The sequence below is a fragment of the Antedon mediterranea genome, chromosome 1 (assembly GCF_964355755.1).
Source record: "Antedon mediterranea chromosome 1, ecAntMedi1.1, whole genome shotgun sequence".
Classification (NCBI taxonomy): Eukaryota; Metazoa; Echinodermata; class Crinoidea; order Comatulida; family Antedonidae; genus Antedon; species Antedon mediterranea.
Window position 1 is genome coordinate 36,581,124 of NC_092670.1, and position 24,532 is coordinate 36,605,655.

The 24,532-nt window shown below is 32.2% G+C and overlaps 1 long non-coding RNA gene across 1 annotated transcript in view; it reads right to left on the reverse strand.

The window, feature by feature from the left end:
* Window positions 1-24,532, reverse strand: part of LOC140049765 (uncharacterized) — a 54,205-nt gene that overhangs the window by 27,738 nt on the left and 1,935 nt on the right. The window contains exon 3 of the long non-coding RNA XR_011845327.1: window positions 12,391-12,554. This is a non-coding gene — a long non-coding RNA (uncharacterized lncRNA). The remainder of the gene's footprint in view (window positions 1-12,390; window positions 12,555-24,532) is intronic.

Below are 24,532 nucleotides of genomic sequence, written 5' to 3' on the forward strand. Positions count from 1 at the left end.
CAGTTGGAATGAATCTTGTTTTACGGATAATGCCAACAACTAAATTTGAAAATGATCAATGTAGGCATAAGTGTTGACAAGATAAAAAATCGCAAACTTCAAATAATACATTAACACTGTAGGCCTAAATAAATATCAGGGGTTCTACATGGAAATCATGAGATCAGAGATCGGACAGATTTCCCCAGTTGGAATGAATCTTGTTTTACGGATAATGCCAACAACTAAATTTGAAAATGATCAATGTAGGCATAAGTGTTGACAAGATAAAAAATCGCAAACTTCAAATAATACATTAACACTGTAGGCCTAAATAAATATCAGGGGTTCTACATGGAAATCATGTATGTCAACAAATGAATAGGCCCTGCATTCAAAATCAAGCGACCAGTGAACTATTATTAAGGTGGCCTACATCAACGACTTCCACACAACAGAACGATTGATCGAATTAACTTATATTGATTTCATTCACGTCTGAACATTACAATCAATACATTATTTATGTATACTAATAATGATTTCAGGGCAAGATGATTAACTACAATAAACTGTAATATAGCTGATATAAAATGTATGTTATAATTAGCATGATATGCTAATATGTACAGTATGTTGAACTACACTAGACTCATCATAACAACTTGTTATCAAACGCTTACGACGGTACCAAAGGTACTGTCGTAATACCTCTCTCGAGTGCTTAACATGCGCCCGACTATTCCTTGCTGCATGTAATTCTTAATTATATATATCGTGATTTAAACTATTTTCACGTTGAATTTTTCTCAGAAAACATAGTTGACGCAGGTCACTTTTTAATTCTGTTGCCGAATCATATACTGACCGGATTGTCATAATATTTCTCTTATAAAATGTAAGGATCTATCAAAGTTGTATTCTTTGGCTCTGTCTACACTATCAAACTGTATGTGACAACAAAGTGCGATGTGCCCAAATATGGTACTGATATGACATCATCATATCCATATATGGACATTTTGTTGTCACATAAAGTTTGATAATGTAGATAGAGCTTTATTTTTTTACATTTTAACTTTAAGCTTACCTTAGCCCAAGAAGTATACATAGTGTGGTTGACAGATTTACATCTTGGTTCAGTACAGGAAGGGATGCTAAGCTTTACTAAAGGTATATATCTGCATTCTACGGCGACCTTAGTCTGGGTTCCAGATGGAGTTTTGACTTGAATATTAGTAAAAAGAAAAATATTTTGGCACATTTTGCGTTTCATACGTAAACTGAGCTTGTTTCAGACAACATCGAAAAGCCTCGAAAACTACAGACTTGGGGCAAGTCTACAGCAACCTGCGTACGCAGGTAATGTATGCTGAGCTGTAACTGTCAACATAGGATTAAATACTATATAATACTCATATAAACTGCCCATTGAAACACATGCATTTAGGCCATCCGATAGATGAGCTTATATCGATTCTTTACCAAGGTTGCTCGTTGAAAACTTGTTTTCCGTTAACAAAAGCAGATGGAAGCAACAATGGAATTACATTTTTGAATACACACTTAAAATCAAGTCTGATATGCTCCTCTCTCAAGGTTAAAGACATGTTACATTTTTACTAATAGTGGTCAAGCTGTATGCCTAAACTTAAGTCGTTTACGCTGTTAGTTAAGGTTCTTGCTAAATATGTCTGCGCACAAAAAAAAAAACCTCGTCAATAGTTCTACCACATAGCCTAGATATACATAATTTGGCGAGCGCTTAGACTACAGTTCATAATAACTCGCATTTGCATGTACGTACTCACATTTGTAAGTCTAAAATCACGGAAGAACTCTTAGGTGAACAATTGTTTTGTCTTCTCTAAAGCCGATTTTCCACTAGGCGAATTTGTTCGCGCGAATCGAAAGCGTCATGATATGCGCATGCGTATTCAAGTTTCTGTCTGTCATACTCCCTTCTGCGACGAATTCTTGTTCCTTTGATTTTTCGCTTCACCGAAATTTACTAGTTCGAATTGTTTCTACTTTTTGCGAAGAGAAATATTGCGCAACCAATCAGAGCTCAGGAAATGAGCTATGACGCTTTCATGAGCACTCATGCGAATCGAAATGCTCAGCAACCACGCGAGGAACATGAACGTCGCAGCTATTCGCTTATGTAGTGGAAAGAGAGTAGGCGATTTTTTCTCTCTTCGAAACATTGGATTCGCGCGAACAAATTCGCCTAATGAAAAATCGGCTTTATAGCTTTACTCTTCCTAAATATTAACGAACAAAAAATAATATCCAGTAATTTATTTACTGAATGTATGTATTTTTTTCTTTTTGTTTGGTGTGCACACCATTTTTATTCACATATAAAAATCATCACATCTTCAAATGTTATCCCTTTATTTATTACTCTTTTCAGTTTGATAAATAATTAATAATGTTTTAGCCTACATTTAATAATTTCAATATTTGTAAAATTCCTTTCTCATACTACTCCCCTGTTCATTATTGTCTTATACCTTTCTATATAATAGTATCCTGGATTTATTTAGCGCCTAATGTTGTGAAACCTCTAAGCGCTGAACATTATTACCCCAGTCATTTTTCTGATCAAACACGTATGGAAACATACTCCCATATTGCAGCTAGTAATCAGCGCAAAGTTGTGTCTTGATCTAACCGGGTACCCATTTATACACCTGGGTGGAGAGAGGAAAACGTAAGTATCTTGCCTGGATACAAGCAATGCGGCTGCGAGAATTGGATTCGAACCTCGATCTACTATATTATATGCCATGAGTGTATGTTATGCTATAGTTAGTTCATTGCTTGTTAATTGCGCATTACCGGAAAAAAATCACATTTTGTTCATGATATTTTCATCTCTAAATAAAAATAAGTTGTCAGAATTACAACAAGTCAATGTCGACATACAAAAATAATTTGCGTAATTTGTTTGAGGGCGCTCTGCAAGTTATACAGACACACAAAAAGAAGCTCCATTTAATGTCAGAAGATTTGTAATCAAATGATATTGGAATTATGACATGCTATTCTTTCGTTTCCATTAATTTTATTGATTTACAGAATAACAAAAACGTATAAAAAAAACAGCACACAAAACAAAACCAGTTTACGAGAGAACGGAAAGAGCGGCAATCACAACCAGAACAATTACTCAACAAGGCAGTGATTATTTTAAAAAAATCTTTAGATGTTCTGTACAGTAATTAAAACATAAAAATATGTCATTATATTTTTTTTCTTCAAATATGACATTTAAAAACAAATTAATAGCTGTCAAATTATTATTAATCGTATTCTGTGGCCTTCAGCAGCAAGCAAGCAGAAACATCGTTCACGTGTTGAGAAATTATTGAGATTATGATGCCGACAAAACAAATATTAAGCCTAACAAGCTAGATTTGTAGTTGTTATAATATTGTATCTTTGTGACGTACAATCAACGTCAAATCTTCATCATAATATTATATATGGGAACTGGATTAAAGTTTCAAAAACCTCATGACAGACAAAATAATACTTCGTCTACGAACATTACTCGATCAAGAAATTAAATTGTTCGAACAACGATACAAGCACTGTTATACATTTGATGCAAATGACATGCTGTATCTGTTTATCAAATATTCCTTTGATGCTGGGAAAATATTTGTGTATGTGGAGATACAACACTGAGAATCGAGTTGTTCACGAAGTTGTAAACAGAAAGAAAGGAAGGTCTCCTAAGTTCACCAAAAATGAAGTTCACCAAACATGTTATTCATCTATCATTTAGAAACAACAATCTATTTATATTTTACGTATAGAATCTTTCTTTATTTGTGTACCGTATACATAGAATGCAAGGCCTATAAATAGATATAAATTCTTTAGCACAATAACAATATTAATAATATAATATCAGAATCTAGAATAAAGATTCAACCGCAAATTATTATTATCTCGTCTCAATGCATTTACAAATTCCACAATCTTGTTTAGCATTTTTTATGAGCAAGAGTTTCATCACTTCACAAGTAAAGGGAACAAATGGAGCTTAACCTGACAATGTTCTCATTCTGCTCATAACAGAATCACTCTAGAGATTGACAATGATACAGTTCCATATAAAAGAGCTCTCTGCTGATTGAAAATAACATATTAATGAACAATGAGAAAGATATAATAAGAAATCACAAATGCATGCAGAGCCTAATAAGAAAAGGTGCCAATTGATACGAAGTCGAAAAGATTATTACATAAAAATAATGCTAATTGACCAGAAATTTTGAAATCGATTTCAAAATAATGAATTGAATACAAACATAGCCGCTGCAAATGTTACAAAGAAATATCAATTGAAATATCTAATTGTATTCGGTACGAGAGGATCGTCTCCTGGTCAGTGAACTTAAAGTTAAAATTAAGTCTTGTTGACCAGGTATACTCCATAATCCTTTGAAAAGAGCAAAAGTAGACGTGTTTAAATGTATAGTTTGTAGGCTTCCAAAAGCTAAGTTAGGTACATCAAATATGGAATGCAGCAACAAAACAACAAAGATACCATTTAACTATTTGGAGTTATTAACACGGATACTTATAAATCGAAGTAAGCATAATCATTGAATTTGAGAAGTGGGTTTAGATTTTCATTTCAATCAACATTTTTTCCATCTCTTTTAAATGAATGATAATGTTGTAAAATCAGGTTGTACTTGAAAGAGGCAAACATCTGAAACTTGTATCGGGTAAGCCAAAACGTCTCCCACCTATACATAAAAAAATGCAACATGCATACAAAACTCCAAACAATATTATAATAATATTATAATATTGTTTGTTTATTATAAATATAGTATCAAAGGTTTTTGAATTAATTACAACAATGCGTGGGACCCGTATTGGCTCTCTCCGCCTACGGTTTACTAACTGAAGTGGGCCTACGTTTTAAAACTTAGATGAAGGCGATGAAACTGGTTACAACATGCGTTTTTTTTACTGATAAAGTACAGTAATCGAGTGGGAAAGGAATAAACAAACTAAATTCACTGGTACTGATTGAGATTCTATTTAAACTTTACAACCCGCCTTGGTTTAATAAAAATATATTACTGGATTCTTGGTACACTATCAATAATCATAGCGATTTATCTGTTTTAACACAATATATGTGGCGATATAATCATTTACAACTTCAACCTCATGAACGTGCGTTACAACTTCAGGCTCATGAACGTGCGAAAATCAAAATTGGCTGGAGTCACACAATTGAGTGCGCTGTACGTCACTCGCGATGTAAACGCATTATGGGCTGGCGTAACTGAATTTAAATGTTACTATGCCGGGCCTATGGTTAACAAACATACTGTATTCAAGATAGTTTATGTGGTAGTACTGATTTATGTCACAATTTACAGCGATATAATAGTTTGTATTATAATCTGAAAGTTCGAAATGGAGATATCATTACAACTATGGAGGGCGCTGTTATACGAATGTTACGTCACTCACGATTAAAACAGTTAAAGTAAATTGGACTATTTGAATAATTAATTTTAACACATGTAATATATTCAAGAATTATTATAGATTATTTATTCGTCCATAAACTGGAAATTTGACTTTCCTTAGCAACTATACATAAAAGAAAACGATAACATAGTTAAAAAGTATGCTTAAAAACAAGAGTGTTGAATACTTAGCAAATTAAAATTCACAAAGCGTTATTAGATAAAACTGATATATAACAAGGTGTTACGACAATACTGTATACCACGCAGCCAATCACATTTAAGTACATCGTTACATTTTCAAGAGTAAATAAGTTGATAAAATGATTCAGCTGTTCATATTTTCGATTACAATGAATTGATTTCCTTATTACAATCTGGACAAACATCTCTAACCTTGATCTAGTGGCCTACATCGTCTTCTCCGAAGTGGACAAATTACGTAAACTCTCAACTAGAAATTCGTCTAAATTCATGAATGAAAATGCTTACGACAATTGCGACCGTATCCCCCTAAGGTCTATTTATCTTTTCTCGACCATCAATGACGTATTTGAACTTTCCATTATCAGGTTGTGACGAGTCAAAGAGAGTGGAACGACCAGAGTTTGAACGGTTGACAGGTGTGACGTCACCATAATGCGTGACATCATAACAACAGCTTTAGCTTGCGTAGCTTAAAGGCAACTGCGTAGAATTCATGAATGCATCGACCATTTTGTAACGTAAGAAGTGTGATCGATCACATTTTTGATCTGGAGCCAAGCAGACGTAGTAAACAAGAAATTCCTGTTAACCTGCAGTGTGTACTTTTATCCATCGCTGATTAGCACTTCATTAGCCGGTAGTGAATGACAAACTCCAGTTCATTTGAAACATTAGGGTTTTCATGCGCCGGCTAGTGTATCATAACATCTTAAATTCACAGCACAATCTCGCAGGCCTACACATTTAAATATAATATAGATATATTAAATTACTAAACATGGCAGGGGAATTCCAACGTGATTTGCGCTTGCACTTTAGAAGAATTGGCGCGTAACTGAATTTGGCGGGACTTGGTTCCCATTTGGTCGAAACGCAGGGATGATGACAACCGCACCGCAAACAATTTCATCCAATCACAATTCGACGCGATGTATCATCCGAACTGTCGCTTGTTATTGGTCACATTCATGTCCACGTGATATACAACATAACAAGTTACCGAATTATTATTTTAAACATGGTTTTCGATTGAATCTAGTGATTAGATTTTTTACAAACCATTTTGACTATAAGTATTGATCACTTAAATAAACATATTTTGTAAGGATCCCTCTTAAGTAGCCTAGAGACTTGCCCAAAGTATGTAGTTATTTAGCTATGTTAGTTCACCAGTAGGCGTTTCGATTTTTGTCTGAAAAATACTACGAAAATGAGAAGTATTATACGTATGAAACGACATATGTGCCAAAATATTTACCTTTTTACTAATTTCGGTCTAGAACCTAGACTATAAGTAGGTATTCACTTTGTAAATTTGCATTTAGAATGATGATCAATAGTCTGCCTGGAAAGCAAGCATCATGGTAACCGCGAAGGAATAGCTAGCCTCACAGAGTAGGCCTATCATTTCTGACTTAAGTTGATTATAGCATAGCAATATATCAGAGACCTGCAGTACAACAACATATGCTGCAATAATCTTCCCACTCTCCGGCTTTACAGAATATTCGAGTATTACTGTCATTTATCTTTAAAAATGTACGTCCTATATTGTTGTATTGTTTGAGCGGATCTGATGTACATTAACAACATGTCGTCGCTCTTTTATTGATAATCTTTCTATACCTATTGCATCGCTATACAAAATGTCTGTGTTAATGCCTATCATGATTCATAAAAACAGATTTTTAACAACACCGCCAATTGATTTTCCGCCACAATATTATAATTTTAAGCTTTAAAAGAAGTCGTTAGGTGCGGGTATTGTGTATTTGCTATTGTGTTACATATTTTCAATTTATAGGCACACAATCTTCTATTTATTATCATCCATAAATAATTTTAAGAAACGTTATTATCTTTTTATTATAATAAACCTACGGTGGTCATCAGGACTGAGATGTCTGTTCAAGGTTGTACGTTTATTTTATTATGTTTATGAATACTAAAATACGCGGGTTCGAGGTCAATAGTCTATTAAGCTCAGTCTACACTATCAAACTAGTTTGACAAAAAAAAACGTGTGATATGCCCAAATATTGTAGTGATATGCCCAAACATGGTAGTGATACGGTACCCGAATAAGGTACTATATGACTTCATCGTGTCCATATGGGCACTTAACTTCTTAGAGAGAATAATAGGTATCAGGTGGCCCGAGAAAACAGAAAATGAAGATTTGTATAAAGAATAGGAGAGATTGAGTGGAGTAAGGATGTAAAAAAAAGAAGGGTGATATGGTATAGTCATATCCTTCAATTAAATGAAAACACACCAGCTAAGATTGTTATTGCATTTTCTAGAGAAAGAAACTTTTGTATGAACCCCAGACTATAACTAATGGAATTAAAATTCGTTTTTAAACAAATACAGGCCTAGATTATATAACAAAATACACCGAGGGGAAATGACCACTAATTAAGAGATAAGATAATTATTTACAACAACAAAAATACGATAGCTTTTTTTTTCGTATTAACAGAAAAACAGGAACTAAAAATTTAAAAACGATTAAAAAAAGGAAATCAGTGAGAATTAAAAGCAAATTACTAGAAAAAAATATCAACAAAAACCTAAATATTATATAAACGGACGAAAAACGAACTTTCAAATAATGAATTCAACAAACACAATTACAATGAAGATTCAGCAGATCATATTAATAGAAAATCAAAACATTAACCATTTCATCAGTATTACACGGAATCTAGAGTGAGTTTTGTTTTCTTTAGCTGAGCGAAAATTAGATTTAGTGGCAATACTACCATTAGCTAATTTAAATATGATATTCTGTAATATACGTAGGCCTATTATTTGATTACGAAGTCTTTAAACGTTGGTGAAGAGAGAATATTTGTCAATAAATGAATGTGCTTGCTGGGTAGACTGGTATATATTACATATTGACAATATAGATTTGCTTGTTTGTGTATTGGGTAATGAAGAGTTCGCCAAGTATAAAGTAAGAAAGAATAACAATAATATATATAAATCCAAAGGCACTGACAAAACGACAATGTTGTGGGTATCAATGGAAATGGAGATAAAAAATAAAATAGGCAAAAAGCTAAATCAAAACGATAAAGTAAAACTGCCAGACAAGTTAGCAGAGCTTTCGGGCAACACTAGCCCTTCATCAGTGCAAGTGAAGGTACTTGGATAAAATAGAGAACATGAAGCAGACAAGCGCTGGAGTGAAATAAAAGAAATAAATACAGAAGTGGCACAGGTTGATATCCATATATATATATATATATATATATATATATATATAAATCATACTGTAAATTATAGAAACAGTGCTCATATTCGGAACATGATCTCATAATCGCGTCGAGCATAGCTCATTGGCGAAAGTTCCATATTTTTTAGTTGTATGAAAAAATGTCTCTGGCTGGATTCGAACCTGCAACCTCTCGCTTACAGGGCGAGTATCATACCACTAGACCACAGAGCCATGTATGGTATTATCACAGATTTTCACCCACCAGATACATTCTCTCATATGAGAGATGATATATATATATATATATATATATATATATATATATATATATAATTTCAGTATATCACCGTGCGGTTTAGAATTACTGTTCTTTGCCTGATTTGTTTATATATATATATATATATTTATCGTTTTGATTTAGCTTTTCGCTTTTTATTTTTGTATCTCCATTGAGATCCAGCCACTGATACCCACAGCATTGTCATTTTTTTCAGTAATTTGCCTTTGGATTTATATATATAATCAAAGAGCTGCATATGCAGGATATAGAAAAAATCAAGATCAAATAAGTTAAACGATCTTCAGATAGACTGAACAATACCGTATCTCGAGGTGTTATAAGGCTTTAGTCAGGTGGTATGTAAATTTTCTTGTTATGACGACATTTGGAAATCAGTTCAGACCTTTTTTTTAACAAATTTGTTTTGTTTGCATTTAGAATACATAGCTTTTCATCTAAACAAAGACTACAACGCCCATAAGCGGCGTTCTTAGTGGAGGAATATTTAATTATTTTCCATTTAATTGTAAACATTACGTCATTACTTTTCAAAGACCATACGTACTTTGAGAGCTCGGATTCTTTACTGTACGTTTCTTTTTTGAAAGATTTCTTGTGATTGTTAAACCTAGTTTTAAACTGCCCACCCGTCATACCAATATATGTCTTAGTTTCGTTATTGGTTATGACGTCGGCGTAGTAGACAATTTCAGATGCGAGGCATGAACCATTTAGGGGGCATTCGGGTTTGTTGCGGCAATTGCACGCACTTTCTCGTTCTGTATGGGGGTTCAGTACATTCTGGTTATGCTTGTTAATTACATTTTTTACACATGGCATACAACTATAGCTTACTTTAACATTGTTCTTATTAAATATTTTATGTAATACGTGTCCATTGGGAAAATGTTTTTTAATTAATTGTAAAAAAAATCTGTACTGCATATACTGTTAAAGTCTCGAGTTTAGTTTATCTCGTCTTTTAAAACTTTCATTACGAAACATTATTAGTGACATATGGCAAATACATATCCACGGATATACAATTTTAGCTACGCACTTTGAAACGTGTTATAGTTTGGGTTTTCATAACTTTCATGCAATACGCTCAACCAAAAGGCTACACGAGCAGTTTCTGAAAACAAACCATTTTCAGTAATTTCAGTTATCGATATTTTGTTACGTTTCAGTAGTACCATATCTTCCACGTCATGTATTTTTAAATAAACATATTAAAACATGTTTATTTGATCATTTACACACGATATTCATAACAAACACGTTAATATAATAATAGTTGACATGTATCATGAAGCCAAAGTTAACCGAATTTACTGCAGTACGTATTATTGCATAGTCTGGGTTCCAGACAGAGTTTTTTTTTTAATATTAGTAAAAAGATAAATATTTTGGCACATATGGCGTTTCATACGTATACTACTTGAGTTTGGATTTTCGGACAAAAATCGAAATAAAACAAATTATAAAAAAGCAATGAATACCGACTTGGGGCAAGTCAATTTTTTGCACTGTTACATGATTTAGCAAATGCTATATAGGTCTGTGGTCCAATAAAGATATTTACGTACGGCTTTGTAAATAAATAGCTAAATTGTGTTCAGTAAACAGACTCGCGTGTACTAGCCTACTCTATCACTAAATAAGACGTGTCACAAGTTGACGTATACAGTTCCTAATTGACACCTCCACACTGTAAATGTTGCAGCGTAAATGAAGAATAGGCGCATGTTGACACAGTGCCCTGATAGAAATGGCCTTAATGTTGATTGACAATGTATGACTGGTAAGGAATTCAATCATTATTTCTGCCCTCATTTTTTTGTTTCGTATTCTTAAAATACAACAGTAATCACCAGTTAATTAGAAAGATGCCACGAGAGGAATCTGAGATGATAGAGGGCCAAGTGTCATGGCCACACATTCTCCAGTACATTACTCGAATAATTATCATAATGGGTGCAATATATCATAGGTAGTCGGTGATACAGAAAGTATCACATGTATCATATGCCTTACTTCCTTAAAATACAAACGCCGCATGTAATTCATGTGGCACTAAATAACTAGATACAGAATAGGAAAGAGTTTTTAAGACAACTGATACGTAGGCTATACATTGTTTTTCGACCTATTGGATGATAGAATGATATAGAATGTTGTAAACCATCACCCGTTGTATTCACTCCTTGCTTGTATCATCTTAGTCTTTTATTCTATACGAATATAATAATATTAAACACTAGGCCTAACAACAAAAAGTAAATTGAAAAACATCGGAAAACATGAATAAAAGTTTGTAACTATTAATAGAAAATATTTTGTTCGTTAAAATGTAAAGATAATAACCACTGAAACATACCTTACACTTAAAATGATGACATAATCGAAAAAAAAAAAGAAGATAAAAGCACGTACGTATTCAACAATAAAATAATAATAATAATAATAAATAACATTTATAAAGCGCAAGAGACAAAGGTTTCAAAGCGCTGTGTTTTCCAAGATCAGTGCAAGTAGTAGCGTGCGATTATGCTTCTCTGAAGAGATGAGTTTTGAGTTTAGTTTTAAATGTGATAACAGATTTTGATGAGCGTATTTCGAGTGGTAGAGTGTTCCAGAGTTTTGGGGCTGCGACAGCGAAAGCACGATCACCGTAAAACCGAGTTCTGGAACGGGGTCCAGGTTTTAGAAGAAGTCTGCTGGATGAACGAAGCGAAGAGTTGGTTGACGGAGTAATGATGTCACATATGTAGGCTGGAGCACATCCGTTGATGGCCTTATATGTCAGCAACAGGATTTTAAAACGAATGCGCTGATCAACAGGCAACCAGTGTAAGTCACCAGTGTAAACACAAGTTAACAAACTTTAAATTGTTTTTAGTCTCCTATTTTTGTTTTTGTTTAATTTTGTCAATTCCAAAGCTATAGCAGTGTTTCAAAGTACGGTAGTGTTTCTTATTTATATCTTTTTAATCGAAATTTTTAAAAATAAATTTGAATACATTTTTTCAAAATAATTAAATTAATTAAATAATAGGTAAACATTGACAATATACCTTCATTGGTAATTACCTGTCACGACATTGCGATGAACACATAACAATATGGTTATTATATTTCTATAAGTAAAATATAAATATATTTATTACAACATTCACTTGTCTTACCTTCTATTTATCATAAAGACCTGGCTAATATAACATAATGTATATGTTCATTATTCATGCAAGGTTTGTGATTGGTCACACTTCAATTCCCAAACATTTTCAGTCCAGAATGTTTTTAACCTGAACAGCCAAACTGCTTATGTCCTATCCGATATTTAATCCGTCTATGAAAATACAAAAGACAGACAAGATGAACATAACAACACACAAAGTGACTATTATTATTATTAAAACATTATTAATTAAATAATTGTACTAAATTACTGTTGTTGTTGTTGATTGATTTTCCACAAACATACGTTTCTTTATAAATCATTAAGTAGGTCTATATTATATAATGCGGATGGTGGGCAATATAAATCCAGAAATAGACTTTAAGCAAAGACCACCATTAACAAAATATATAAAAAAAAAACATTTACAATGAGGTTACGGTAACTGTAAAATAATTAATTAAATAAATAAATAGAAGCAAAATAAAGGTAGAGTGGTTTTTAACATATCTTCTTTTGTGGCTGTACATGTCGCAATTCAGATAAAGAGATGTATAAGAAGAAACCAGTTATTGAAACAAAAAACAAAATATATTTCAGAGTACCTATTATCAAAGAACTTATAACACAAGAATCTCCTGTTCGTCCGAAGCGCGTAACAATTTCGAAAGGCATTGTGGGATAGAATAGAGCTATGGGTGGCGCCATTGTGAGCAATGGAGTAGGGCGCCCGCTTCAAATTAGAAAGTCAAAATCATAGAGGGGATCTGCTAATGCTCTAGGGGGAGTAGAGTAATTGACTGAGGAGTAGGGCGCCCGCATCAAATTAGAAAGTCAAAATCATAGAGGGGATCTGCTAATACTCTAGGGGGGGTAGAGTAATTGACTTCCTAGTTTGGAGGGGGCGCTGCTCCATGCTGTGAAATGGCGTCGCCCAGTTTGACCTTTTAACCCTGTACTTCCGATACTGTGTTTTGAATGCAAATTGAAGAACAGGAGATTCTTGTGTTATAAGTTCTTTGCTATTATGTTGTTATTACTTATTGAGAGTATAATGTATACAGGAAAACTAGCAAACGAAATAACACTTACTATTTAGGGTAATTGATTTTAATATTCAATAAATAATTTAAATTTTTATGAAGATTTATTTACACTGTTAGGCCTTCACCATATTTTCCAGTATGTGATAAATAATAATTTATTAGTTACTATAATTATACCTGTCTTTTAGATTATATATAGAAGGCATAACACTACTATATTTATATATTTCAATGTTGTATTAATATGGAAATATTAATATAACAATTTAAAAAATAATATTTATTGATACCGATAACTATTTCATAAAAGAATTTATTTACACCAAGCATTTACTTTATGTTTTTCGGTACCCTACTAATTGAATTACATGAGTACTTGATTATTACTGATTTAATATTAGTTCTCATGCTAAGACCAATGTCCTCACATTAACTAAATATAATATGTTAAAAGAGTCAAAGTTTATTCTACCTCAAGAAATGCATGACACGCCCAGTAAATACTCATTACACTATTTGTTTTGAAAGGTCTCAACAAATTAAAACACATGCCTGACAAACCTATTCACATCACTATCGCACGAAAAAGACAGTATTCTGGTGTGAACATGGAAAGTCCTTTTCCAACAAGAAGGAGATACAGTATCACCTCAAGCATGTTTGCGTTTAAAGCTCTGTTTGCACTATCAAACTATATGGGACTACAAATGTGATGTGCCCATATATGGACATGATGATTTCATATCTCTACTATATTTGGGAATATCACTACCATGTTTGGGCACGTCACACTTTTTTGTCAAACTAGTTTGATAGTGTAGAGCTTTGGTAAAACAAAAAAAACAATGTGCATGTTGATTTGAGAATCCAAGTTTCTGTAAAGCGTTCTCAAATCTAAATTGCATTAAGTATTACAAAACAAATTATGGAGTGAAAAAACTTTAATTAAAAACTAAATTTTGAGCTACACAGCTAAAGAGACAATTATAATAATGTTCGGAAAGAGAGTTAATCTCAACCTTCTCTGATTATGTATATACTTCATCTTCTTTCTCAATCTCATATTTAAAATTAACATCCCATCTTAAATGTCATCAGGATGATTACCATGATATTACACATAATATTTACATTTTAATAATAGCTTTACACGCGAAATTATTCCGAATTGAACTATAGAGAGATCTCGATTTGCGGCAATCGACGACCATCAGTTCAGTTGACGTGTCGTCGTTTTAGACCAAAATTGGATTTTTAAAAAAAACCTAAAAAAATGAAATTCAAAAAACAAACAAATAGTCAAATTTACTGGAAGTCAATGGATTTTTGGTTTAATTTAACCGTTTATTATTTTTTTTGGTCTTTTTGTAAGTGAAAACATTTGTTTCTTATTTTATTTTCTACAGAATTGATTGGCTTTATTAAAACGGGAAAATGGTCTATTCAATTTTTTATGTTTTGGGGGCAATACAAATAAAAAATGTGAACACACAAAATACAACAGATTTATCAAAATATTCGTTATTGATTATAGTTAAATATAAATTCAGGATTTTTGTAAAATTTAGTTTAAAATGAAAAAGAAATAAATAATAACAAAAAAAATACGGACCGATATTAGTTGGAATGTTCTGATTGATAATTAATCCAATATTAACATTTAGGAAAACGAGTTCTAAAACGTATTGTTTATTCTTATGAATCAGCGTCGTTAAGATATCTAGCTCATGAATTATTCCAACACCATCCAACTCAATACACATTCATTATTTATATAGGCCTACAAAATGGCGCATTTCTTCCTACGTTTCTAAACTTACAGTGAAAAAGATTAGGATTAGAAAATAGAACAAAATGAAAAAGGCGTGGCAACCTCGGTCTTTTGAAATTGAGAAGACATTTTAACTACCACCAAGTTTTCCATCTGGCGTTAATTAATAATTAATACATTATAAATATTCAATAATAAGTAACAAGTTAACACATTTAATGAAAATGGTGGAAAGTTAACCCGCTCTTTCGATCGCATAGTCATGTAGTCTGCAACGCGCAAGCTGGCGATAAGCTGTTGAATGTTAGTCGCATCATCAATATGCGAGTTCATGATAATGATGTTCTCGACTCTAAATCTCCTATTTCAATTGTTAATGCTGACAATAAAATGAAAATTGATAATCAATATTAAAATTTATATTTTATGCCTTTTATAAGAATAGAACTATTTTTATATTATGCATACTGCATCAATTATTATCGTTGTCTATTATAACATATACTATTTTAACAGTAATTACTACGAATTAATTATTTGTTCGCCAGGTAATCATTAAGTGTATGCAAGATGTTTTACGAAACTGTGACGTAAGTGTCGTATCATATCATTACGTTATCGCTACAGTTGTGCCATGGCCAATAATCATAGTAGGACGCTTTATCTTTTTCATAAAGTTGAGAAAGAAATAAAAATACTGACAGAAAAACTTGTTAAACAGTATATGGTCATAAAAAATTAACTACACTAAGCTCTCATCCACGTCACACATTTGATGCCTTTAATATATCAGTCTCATCTTTTGCTATAGGATGCTTGCATACATGCCGCACAAATATTACACGCGAATGCACTGTTTATACAGTCTCACCATTCGGAAAAATATCTTTTTCATAAAGTTGGAAAAGAAATAAAAACACTAACAGTATGGTATGTTAAACAGTATGGTCATTTTGTGTTTATATATATATAAATCAACATAAAGGGAATATGTTTATATATATAACATATCATTGTTTATTATTGCTTAATATTCTTCTGAATAACATTTGAAATAAGATTGTCTTAATATTAGGAAGCCTACAGACTATAAGAAAAATCTGATTTTCAACAAAAGCTTTATCGAAAATCATCATAAATAATTAAAAATCAATATAATTGTAGGCCAGACTATTCAGCGGAATTTAATTAAAACATTTTGTTTAAAATAAAAAATATGCATATATCTTTAATTTTGGTGCACACGACTTATCGTAACTCTCATACACGAATTCGTGATAAACCAAGGTGTAAAACTAAGCGGAGGCGTAAATAACCTCTGTACTTGTTAGAATGTTTAATGTAGACAAATCTTAATTTAGGTCTGCTGGTATATTGTCTTTCACATGATTTGATATTTTGACTCTTGTTTGTCTAGTAAAGTGTATCTATATCTCGTAAATAGCATCTTTAAATGTCTTCTTAACGATATGTGACTGTACGTTATATTTGTAATCTATTTTACAGCATAAATCTGTAATATAAACATGGAGGAACCCCTCCATGATATAAATAAATACTAAAAGACGCTAACTGGACCGTTGTAATGCAATACAATACTGTGCTCGGCTCTGAATGCTACATATAATATGTATTAAGTCCCGTCACATGTCAGGATTTTTTATAAGGACAAAATTACATCTCCACTCCCAAAGACTTGTAATAAGACTTTGTTTATGTAGAGCATCTTGTGTATATGTTTGTCTTTTGAACCTCTGAGGGTCCCAAATGATCAGAAATTGCTGGATAGATCACCCTAATTAAATATGGTAAACAAAAAAACATAACATAAAGGGTACAGAAGTACAAGTTAGAAGACAAGCTGTTTATATTTTGCAATAAAGTATTCGCAATATATACATCTTCATCGCAGAAATTTGAATTAAATATTAATGTTAATTATCATTGATAATGACAGTTTTATAATGAAACTAATGAGATATATTGAATTTTTATTATTTAATATACTTTATGATTATGTTAGTAAAGTAGGCCTTGTTTTATGACGAGGCGAACACGAAATTAACGAATAATAAGGTATACACCTATTATAATTGTATCATTTATCTTTACACATGTGGTCGATATTGTATAAATAATACTTAGTACTTACAGTAGTCGTTGATGTTATACCACGTATTCCCCACGTCATATTTTCCATAAATATTTTACTTAACTCAATTAACGTATTGTCCCTCAAAATCATGAAAAAAGATCTATACAATTGTTATTAGGCTATTTTGCAATTTTAAGTTAAGTTTTAAGTTATTCATTTCAATAGAAAAAAAAATGAAACAAAATAATGATTTCGCTTATAAAAAGACAAAATAAGCATTTAAATTTAACGATAAATGTGAATAGTGAATATGTCCACTGGAGCTCAGTCCCGAATAAAATTCGGATACGTTTTATTATCATTTTACAAATAATTTTAAAAATAATACTTGCAGGATTTAGCTTTTTATTATTTATGTTTTAGTTTTTTTAGGCTAGTTAGGGACGTAGGGGGACACAACTAATCAAGCTCTTTTGAGTTTTTATGTGTTTCCTTTTCATCTTTTTTATGTTCTCATATATTGTTGTTGTATATTTTCATGACTAAAGATGAATAAAGAATATTTGAATTTGAATTTTACGGGTTTTTTTTTCAGATAAAGTCAAAATAAGCATTTCTTTCTATTAAAAACATAATAATAAAATAATTATATAAAATCATAGAAACGTAATAAAAAGGTTTTAAAAGGCAGATAAAGAACAATTGACAAGAAAGTGTATAATTACGTTAAATTGATTTCATTCTTAAAATATATTAAAAGAATTTAAATTGTTACATTAATTCATAAACAATTTAGTATAAAAATAATAATAACTATATTGAACATACGCCTTTAAATCGGCGGCACACGTTCTTCTGGACGGTGCGTTCTTACATATTATATTACATACATTATGTCAGCCTGAAGGTTAAATAAAAGTATAAAGAGAAAATAAAAGAAAAAAAAAACATTTAAATGAAAGAAAACGGATTGTACAAAAATAAACTAAAGAGCAAAAAGTACAATACTTAACTTTGATGGAGTGTTATTATTTATTATTATTATTATTATCAATGTTTTTAATATGTTATTTTTAAAGAAAATATTATTAGACCTATTATTAAAAATGTCATTTAATTTAAATATTATATTGTTTATTATTATTTTATTATTTATGTTCTTGTTAATACTGTATATCATTTAATTATGTTATGAGTTATGATCTTTATTTGTTATTTAGTTAAAGTAGTATTATTTTTATTATTATTTCGATTTTCCTAATTTTAATATTTAATCTTATTTTTAGTGTTTTATTAACCATTATACCTCAAATTATAATCCTGATTTAATTGTGTTTTTAAAGTTTTGTAAATATAAATTTAAAGTCTCCATGCAGCAGTTAAGTGTTGTTTACAATGATGATACAAAATACAGATATAGGCCTAAAATGAACAGAAATTACATTTGCAAAATTAACAAATTACATTAAAAAGTTAAACATAAGAAATAAATGAATGACAAGGCATTTTAAAATCAACTGATACAGTAAAAAAAAACAACATAAATTTACACTATGCAAGTCTTACTCTGCAATACAGAACGGAAATCTGGTACAATCTCTAGATCTATTAATTGATAATTGCGGAGCGCTTTTTCCATGCTCTTTTGGCATATATTTTGCAAAATTTATCAAGTATTAGATGGGTTTCTTTACTGAACACATGGTAGTCACTTCCAAGTGTTAGGTGTATTTTAACATCAGTATTAGAGTTTATGAATAAGTGCCAAATATGATTAAGGTTAGAAGATTGCAATTGTAGTTTTAATTTCATGTTTTCTTCTTTTCTAATGTCGTCGTAAGCAGGACATTCAAATAGGAAATGTGTTACGTTTTCTATACGTTTTCATATTGCAAAGACTACATAAACCATCACTTTCAGGTAGCCAATTGCATTTTCTACCTTCTAATGGCAGAGTATCTGTGCGCAGCTTAAATTTGATGCTTACCCCTTCAAAATCTGTTTTGTCCAGAAGGTAAGTTTCAAGACAAGGTTTTTTTTTAAAGATTTGTATTCGTTGAGTGATGATTTTGTATTTAACTTTTGGCTCCAATTAGCAATTGATAAATCAAAGAGAGATTGTTTAAGAGGGCACACCCAATGTGAATTAACAATTTCTTTGTTTTTACGAATATATTCAAATATATCATTTGCATTACCTTTAGTAAATAGGTTTTCTAAGTGATTTACAAACTTATAACTTAATAGATTAAAATTACAGTTTAAGTAAAGAAGCAAAATAGAATGTAGCCATTCCAAAAGGCAAGCCTGAGTGGGAGTAGCCATAGGACTACATTTTTTATACGGTTCGAAGAACAAAAATCGAAATATATACCTTTCGCGGTCTTTTTTCTTGAACTGGTTTTGTCCTTATAGCACTTCACATCTCCTAAGCAAACTCCGGAGTTTACACCTGTGTTTTATTTAGTTTGCTAGGCGATTTAAAAGGGGTATGATTAAAAAAAAAATCTGTACACGCCTAGCTTTGGATAAAATTGATACAAAAAACAAGTATGGCAAAAAACAAAGTATTCAAAGTTGAGGCTTTTCTTCACTAATTTAAGCTGTGTTGCTTAGGCCTATAGTGGCAAAAAAAATCAAATTTCTTAAGAAACTTGGCATTGAAAGTCAAATCTTGATAAATACATACTACAATTCCACTTTTCAAGTAAAAATTGCTTTACCACAAATACGACATGTGTCACTTTTAACGCGTGCCCGAGGACGAAATGTCAGGGCTTTAAGAAGCGCTGCGATTACACGATCTACAGGGAGATAGAAAATGGCGTCGTTATGAACCAAAATCGGCAGAGAGAAACTCAGAAGTCGCGCAAAATTTGTATTAAGCGTGGCTTATCACCAGGCGAATAGGAAGATGCTAATTCGCCAACTCTTTAACGAGAATTAAGCATGATTTTTTAACACATTTTAAAGTTATTTTTGGTAAGAAGCATTTTGATTCGTGGCAATTGCACCATTCTTAGCTTGATGAAAAACAAACATAATTTACAGTAATCGACATGGATAGATATTCGGTGTAATTTAAATTATGTAAAGTCAAGTTGACTAATCTGGAAGTATAACTTGATATTTATGGTGAAAAAAAGCAACACAGGAGATGCCAAGGAACAACACAAGAGTGGCCAAGGGGCGGTACAGGAGTGGCCAAGGAGCAACCCATGAGTGGCCAAGAAGCAACTTAGGAGTGGCCAAGGAGCGGTACAGGAGTGGCCAAGGAGCAACCCAGGAGTAGCCATGCAAGGAGCAACCCAGGGTGGCCAAGGGGTCACTCAGGAGTGGCCAAGAAGCGGTACAGGAGTGGCCAAAAAGCAGCCTAGGAGTAGCCAATGAGCAACCCAGGAGTGGCCAAGGAGCAACTTAGGAGTAGCCAAGGAGCAACCTATGAGTAGCCAAGGAGCAACCCAGGGGTGGCCAAGGAGCAACCCAGGATTGGCCAAGGAGCAACCCAGGGGTGGCTAAGAAGCAACCCAGGAGTGGCCAAGGAGCGCGGCCCAGGATCGAGTGGTCAAGGAGCGCGGCCCAGGATCGAGTGGTCAAGGAGCGCGGCCCAGGATCGAGTGACCAAGACTACTTAAAGACTAGTATGTGGACAAATAGAAATTTCAAACTTGAGAAAAAAAATGTTATGTTATGGTAAATGTAAACGTTATATGTATTTCATTTTTTATTTTATCATATATTCATATTTCATGTATTACATGAAAATTATGTATTCTATAATTATAGGAAAAAATAGATGTATTGTCCCCCTGAAAAAATAATTCTTAAAATTTTTGTTGTTGAATATTCCATTTAATGTAAAATAATAGTTATCCCCTTTGACCAAAAATTGGATCGAAAAAAAAAATGTATTTACCTGAAAAAATGTAATTTAAAGCAAAAAATTGTTAAATTGGCTGCCAGCCAATGGATTTTCGGTTGAATTTAACCATTTATTTTGTCATTTTACAAGTGAAAACATTATTTTTTTCGATTTTTTTTACTATGGAAGTGATTAACTTTACTAAAACTACAAAATCACATATTCAAAGTCTTATTTAATTAATCTTCATTTTTCATGTTTTTGGGGGAGAATACATCTTTAAAGTAAACAAGGCCATATAGATGGCTGCAGTCGCGTGCTTAGTGTTTACCGACCGACCGACCAACCTACCAACTGACCGAAATTACTGAACATGTTTAAAAATGTTGAAATGTTTAAAAACAGTTATATTTTTTTAATTTACACGTGCGTAGCCTGTCACTTTTGACGTGCTCGTATAACGTAATTTCGAGTTGAAAAGTAAGTCAAGAAAACAGAAATCGGGCAAAAAGAGTGCACAACAACATTTAACGCGCAGTGCGCGCGCAAAAATCTGCGCACTCATGGCAATTTTGTAAACGCTTAAAATTGCCTGAAACGTACTCCTATTTCGTCGAAAATAAATTTTGAAAATTTAAGGCGCGCGTACGCATGCGTTACATGCGCTACGCACGTAATTGTATTGCCATATGATGATTTATGCCCTGAAATTTATGAGTACCAAATTTTATTTAATTGTGATTCATGGTTGTGAAGATATGATTACAAACGTGATTTCGTTAAATCGTGCGTAGACCGCGTAATTTTTTATTGCGCACCGTGAAAACATAACCACATCGATTCCTGGCCATAAGGAATATACTGTGAAAAATTGACTTAGCTATATTAAACTGATATCAAGATAAGGTCAGAAAGCGATAAAACGCATAGTGATACCGGACCGACAGACAGACCGACAGACCGACAGACCGACCGACATAGTGAACTATAGAGTCGTTCTAGTGGGAACCACGCTTTATTAACACGACGATTTTTGCGTACTGTACGTTACTGCGTGTCGACAATGCAGCTAACGACGAATTGAATGAATCTAATCCTGTAACATTTTTAGTATAAAACCAATAGCTGGCGCTATTACAAAAATATGTTACGTTTACTTCATTTTTCAGAAATTGATATGACTGCTTTTCTTCCATCGTTCTAACTAGAAAATATCTAAAGAAAAATTCTACACCAGTTTTTTATTACTAATTTTCTCAAGTAACGTTATATATTACTGTAGGTTAAATAATGAATTGTGATTCACTGATGATCATTGTCTTTAGTAAAAACAAAATCAACAGAATACACTCAGTGGTATTATACAATAGTTTCTCGTTGCTGTATCTAAAATTGTTCAGTGTTATAGAAACGTTCTGTAATACTGTGACACATGTGTATCACATGTGACTACTTTATCATAGGTCATAAGAAAAAAAATAACCCTAACCATACTTTGACAATGTATTATAGAAATTGCATTTGATATTCAAGAAATAATGCAACTCGAAAGCCTGAATTAATAAAGAAATCGTTATGTCAATAACCTATTAAAAAGTGTGATAAAGTGCCGATCTTATTGTACAGTGTAATGTAATTTAAAAGACGTTTTAAGAAAGCTATTTTTGGTCTAGAAAAGTCTGGCCTACAAATGCATAGAGAGCCCGACCAAACATTAGAAGCAATTTATTCGTTGCGAGGGAAGTTAATTGAACTAAGACAAAACCGGTTTGCTTTGTCGGTCGAACAACAATGGATAAACAAGTTCATTTGTCATTCAAATACTATGGCATGTATAATAGAAAAGATCATTTATTGTATATTAATATTCAGCTACTTTCCGCCTTGTTTCGTCCGCGGTCCGACAACCAACAGTATGTATTTTAGGCCATGTATTATTCCATAAACCAATCAACGCTGGCTAATATTACTATTAATAATTACTTACTGAATTAATATCGTCGTCGTCATCATCATTCATGTCATCTTCATCCACTACCATCCGCATTATCAGATTACCATTTTCATCATTATTGTCATCGTCATCATTATCAGCATCATCATTCATGTCATCGTAATCTACCATCCGCATTATCAGATATAATCACCATATTCATCATTATCTTTACCTTCCCAAGCATTAAACTTTATCACTAAAATAATCGTGACGACACTCATTATGCATCTATTTGCTTATCATTATCACCGACATCCTCATCTCTAAATCATCCTCATCATTGTCATTCCTTGTCATTATCACCACATCTTCATCACAATCACTATCATCCATTATCATCATCTTATCATCTTCCCCAGAATCACTATCATCCATTATCATTATCCCATCATCATCATCACAATAATTCATCATTATCATCAAATCATCTTAATTAAAATTAATATCATTTATTACCATTCCATTATATTTATCAATCTCACTTATCATTCATCAATATCATCCAATCATCATACCTCATCTTCATCTCAATCAATATCATTAATTATTATTATCATTCCATTATCTTCATCACAATCACATATCATTCGTCATCATTATCATTCGTCATCATTATCATTCCTCGTCATTATCACCTTATCATCATTTCAACATAATCACTATCATTCATTATCAGTATTATCACATCATCTTCAGCACAATCACTATATCATTATCACTAAAGTTATCATCCTTATGTCCAAAATCATACTCATCCAAACCATTATATTAACATTATAATCATCAACAGACATTGTTATCAAAATAATTACAATACTGTCGTTCAACGTGTTACCAAAATCATATCTCATCATGTGAATAATGATATTTATCATATTCATCATTATCTCCCAAATTTCAGTTTTTGAGATCAATATTTCAACCCCCACCAAAATCGTTATACGCACCCACCAGCTGTAACATCTTAGGGTAATCGATGCTGCAACAATAACAATTATATTATCGCTAACATTTTAATGACAATTGTGTTTATTTTTATTATAAGCCAAGGACCTCTCCCCCTATAACATTTTCAGGCCTACCTCACTGGCTGTAAATAGCACTAATGTGTATTCTGATACATTGTTTATACTTCAGTAAATTATAATCCTTGTTGAGATGCAGTACTTAGTCACTAATCAAGATTTAAACTAATTAATAATTACTTTGCAATCATTTATGTATTGTGACGACACGCTTTGCGATGTGAAGATATGAAATACATCCTCGGATTTAGAAAACTGAGTGTATGACTATTGTTTAATATTACTATCTCGTTTTTAGTCATATTTTATTAGTTGAATGAAAATGTAAAATCAGTCGATAAGCCGTGTCATTCA